Source organism: Trichosurus vulpecula, chromosome 6 (genome assembly GCF_011100635.1).
Source record: "Trichosurus vulpecula isolate mTriVul1 chromosome 6, mTriVul1.pri, whole genome shotgun sequence".
NCBI classification, from domain to species: Eukaryota; Metazoa; Chordata; class Mammalia; order Diprotodontia; family Phalangeridae; genus Trichosurus; species Trichosurus vulpecula.
In genome coordinates, this window is record NC_050578.1 from 59,321,038 (window position 1) to 59,326,364 (window position 5,327).

Consider the following 5,327-nt stretch of genomic DNA (forward strand, 5'->3'; position numbering starts at 1 on the left):
ATTGGTAACTCCTGGTTTTACCAATAAATTGAATCTGCTCCACACTTTTTGCCCATTTACGTTAATTTCAATCATGACAATAGGATTGTCTGTTTTCCATCATGCCATCTCTGGTACCCAATCTGCAAACCATCTCTTTCAATATGGCTCATGGTTAAAACCATCTTCAAACATTCCCTTGCTCAAAGTGCCTTAGGCACTGCTTACTGCTTGCCCAGATGTTGTTGTCACTAGGCTGCTGCAGCTCATCTCTCCTCCTTTTGTTCACAAGCCCCATGGAAACATTCACTGCTCCTTTATTGCATGGCAGGAAAATATCCCCAGCCATTGCACCAAGAGGATGATAGAAATGTTTCTTCTTATCCTTGATGGGGAAACTTGTCTCTATCATCCCAAATAAGTGCAAATAATTGTGAAGGGTGGAGTAGGTCAGCCTTATACTTCAAAAGGCTACCAACTTCGTCAATCTCCAGTAATGGAACAGTTTCAAAAGGTTTACATTATTGGAGATAAGTATCACTACAGAGTCTATGTCTATTGAAATTTAATCCATAATGGATGTCTGATGGTATTGATTTATTATGTATGTACTTGGTTTATGTAATATGCTCAAATGCCTCATGAGACTAAACTCAGGACTGATTGAAGTGTTTTGGTGGCACTCAATGCAATACAGTGTGAGCAGTGGGAAGGGCACTCTCCTCTGGAGCTGGAATGAGACAACTGGGTTTACAGAAGATAGTGAGCACTTTGAATATAAGGTCAAAATTAGTGGCCATCTCTAATGGGGTACTTGGGTACCTGTGCTTGGACCCCAGTTCCAAAATCACATCCAGTTCCAAAATCACATCTCTTCCTAGCCTCAAAACACTGTCCCTGGCAGTTTCTCTCCTGCAAAACAGGACAGCATGCCCTAGCAAAATACTTATTTCTCTTCTTGATACAGTGGCCAGCTGCACCGATATAATTTATTAGTTTGAACTAGCTGTGTACTGGCTAAAGTGGCTGTGTACTGGGTCATAGAGATATTTACTACTCACTGACCTATCATATGCATGTTAGACCTAGACGTATGTATACTCCCTTACATTTATCTTATCTAACAAGACATTGATAGAAGCAGCCTGGGTATTTCTCAGTCAGATCTGACTGTTAGTTGACTTAGTGAGATTTCAAGCCTAAAACCACACCTCTATGTAGCCCTGCTTTGGGCTATTTCCCAGTGAACTCTGGGTAAATTAACTGTGCAGTAGATACAAAAAGTACATGTTCCTTTAAGAACTGACCACTCTTTAACCACTCCCTAATCCCCCCTGAATCACCTAATTAACATATTTGGCACATGTCTTACTAAATTTTAACCTATATAAACTTTACTAGTACCCCTGTAAAGTTACAGGTTCCCTAAGAACTCTTGCTCACTGAAAAGCATAATAAATCTTTGCCACCTTAACTTAAAGAGTGCTTGAGTCTGTGAATTCATTCCAGATGGCCTCAACCCTCTCCAGTTCTCTGATCCTTGAGGGGTACCCACCTCAATGACCCTGTCTGGGAACTCTAGTCTTGGGGTTCCTGGACTTCGTCCTACCTTCAACATCTCCACTATCACCAACATACTCATCTTTTAGTGATAGAATAAATATAATCTCTTGGAGGAAGAGACTAGTGTAGGAGCTACAAAGTAATGTGGATTTGCCACACTTTGAAAGTGTTAGAAAAAGCTCAAACACTTTTTAGTGATGACTACTGGGCTCTTTGTGATCCTCTGTGCCTTGATTATGGTGATAAGGTGACAGCTAGTTAACAGTGATATGGGATGAGGGAACAGGAGTGACTGGAAAGTGCAAATAGAAACTTAGAGGTAATTTCCATTGCTCAGCTCTCAAATATTCATATGGGGATTATAACTCTGGGGAATAATAACTCATATTTGTGTATCATTTAAGGCTTATAGGTATTATTATTCCTGTTTTATAGATGAGAAGCCACCCCCGCATAGTGAATAGAAAGCCAATGATATAATGAGGAAAACTTAATTCAAGTCTGCCTACCTCTAACACTAAGTGGCTTTGAGATTCAGAACAAAGCATTTAACCTCTCAGTTTCCCGAGGCAATTCTCTTAATTGGAGAGCAGATGCTGATGCATATATGTGGGTAGAGTTTCATACCAGAAGTTCTCTATATAGATTAAATTGCCTATTCAGTCCTATATAACTATAGCTATCCCTATTTTGATATAGATACAAGGCCTATATATGCATATAATGTGTATATTTATACCAGTTTCCTATTATATTCATTAACATATATGTATTTGTATGTATTTGGTCCAAGATCAACAGATAGATTACCTATATATAACATGGGTGTATGTACATAGACACACATGGGTTGTATGGGGTGTTCACGGAGGACTGACATGAAGTGAGAGCTTGCCAAGTCCTTTTCAGGGCGGCTGACCTACCTTTGGTGTCCAGTTGTCAACCAATTCTCGCCTGTGGCTCCAAGAAGCTGTAGCATGCCCAGTGGTTGCACCTTGGTAAAACTGTCTCAGCAGATGGGCTAAACCAGGTTGAAGGTAAACTGACAAACCTCAAGTCCATCAGTGAGTTAGGGGGATGTCTAACCCAAGCATGTGAAGACTTCTTCCAGGGGAATGGGTGGATGAGAGCAATTTGTTCCAAAAGCCATGAAGCCTACTGGAGCCAGAGCTATGAAGTGCTTAGAGCCTGGGCAGACATTGAAGACACCAAGGTCATCTGTTGCATCCTGGGCCATTGCCAGTCATCTTAACTTTTGTCTTGCTACTGGACTTCAGTGATTGTGAGGGAGAGAGTGAGGTTGACAACTTTGTGCAACTTTGCCTCACTTAAATTTAATTTATACACAAGGCAAGACATCACCCCATGATGTCATTGGTCCTCTTCAAAAACAAAGGACAAACAACAATATACACATACACACAAAAACATACATAGGACCTCTATACATACATACATACATAATACATATATATATATACACATATATGTATGTATATAGATAGATACTGACATGTAGGTAGATAAATATTGATGTAGATGTAGGATCTATATGTAGATATAGGTAAATATAAAACCTACATATAGATCTATGTAAATGTCTCTATAACAACACATAGATATCAACATAGATATAGATAGAACTATCTATCTGTAGATTACCTATAGATAGATAATCTATAGATTCGATATCTATAGATATATAGATAATCTATACATAGATAACTATCTACCTTGGACTATATACATAGACATTTATTTAAATGTATATATGAAAATATTATATAAATATAGACATTATATATGCATATATGAGGATAATATTGTTCAGTAATTTAAGTTGTGACCAACTCTTCATGTCCCCATTTGGGGTCTTCTTGGCAAAGATACTAAAGTGGTTTACCATTTCTTTCTTCAGTTCTCCAGCTCATTTTATAGATGATGAAACTGAGGCAAAAAGGGTTAAGTTACTTGCCCAAGGTCACACAGCAACTAAGTGTCTGAGGCTGGATTGGAACCTGGGTCTTCCTGACTCTAGGCCTGGCACTCTATCCACTGTACCACCTGGTTGCCCCATATATTTTGTATACATACACATGCATGTGTGCGTGAACATACACACACACACACACACACACACACACACAGATCTGAGCCTCTGAGAGGTAAAGAAACCTACTCATGATCATGGTAATAAGTATTTGATGTACAACTCCACATTTCTTGACTCTAGATCCAGTACTATGCCACCATAGTATCTTTAAGACATCAGATTATTCTAAGCTGTAGCAAAATATACACTGTCTTTTGATTTGTAATTTTCCTTAAACAAAATCTTCTGAATCTTTATATCCACTGTGTTTGTTAGAGGGTGTACCAGCCTTCTGGCTTAGTACAGAGATTGCTGGTTAGAGGGTTGAGCCAAGTGAGGTATGTGACTCACCAGAGTATGAGAGATACCAAACCATTGTAACTTGGAGAATAAGTATCTCCCTGCTCTGGTTGCTCCTCACTGCAGGCAAGTTGAAGTTTTATTCATACTCTTAGAGTCTAAAAAATACATTGCATATCCTGCTTTTTTCATCTTTTGGAAAATTGGACATCATTTAAACCTCTACAATATGTCAACACCTTTATTATTGACAGTAAATGGTTTTTGAATCAAAATTTTGTAGTTCAAGTAGGCTTTCTGTGCTTAAGCAAACTCATGCTTACGTTGGAAAGTGAAGTATCTTTTGTGAACCACCTAGCACGTAACACTCAAACCTTGATGGCTCTAGTCACTTATGATTTGTCTGTATGTTGTTCTTCAGAGGCGGTTCTGTTGTTTTGACTTTAGGGCTGTGATTTTTTTTTTCCTTAAAGAAAACAACTCTATGATGTCACTTGAGATCTATTCAACAGTAACTGTCATTGGTCAAGTATAAAAGGAGTATAAGTTATTCTTTTTAAATAAGGCAATGAATTTTTTTGCAAGGCAGTGTTTCTTAATAGGCAGAGAGCCAACCTCAGAGTCATGCAGACCTGGGTTCGCTGGTAGACAGGATTTGGTCATTTGGGAATCTCCTATACCAATGGAATTATAGATTCAGTTCCTATCTGTACTTTTTTTGGTATTTTTTATTCTTGTCAATAGCTTCCTTGTGGTACAGTGCCCACAGTAGGATCTCTGAATCTAATGTCACACACAATGTAGGAATTTTCTTGTATATATTCCAAAATGTGTCCCCTAAAAAACTGAACCAATTTATACTTCTACCAGCTAATTTTGAGTTAGTGTTCCTAACTTCTAGCAGCCCCTGCAGAAATTAACTTTACTATCTTAAATATTTTGAAGGATGTAGTGTAATACCACAAGTTTTATTTTTCATCCCATTGTGACCCCCTAAGGTGTTAAAGCCACCTGAATTTATCTAAGTACTTTATTTAGCTCCAGCTAAATGGTTCAGAGAATGGCCTTACTATTCACAAATAGAGAATGTCCTTTAGCACCTATCTGAACACATGCTATTGCAAACATTCACATTCCACTCTCTTCTTATCCCAGTAATGTACAAAAGGAATACGCCTTCCCAAATGTCACTCAGCCTGGATGCCCTGTTTGAAAACAACTTTTACTAATATCTTTTGTTTTTGTATCACTTCACTTCTCCCTGTATACCTCTCACTACAATCTTTTGGAGAGTTATATCATATAGCAAAGAATTTTTTCAAAAAAAAATAAAAAAGAAACAAGAGAAAACATAAATAAAATTGATCAATAATTTTTTTCAAAAAAAATTGAC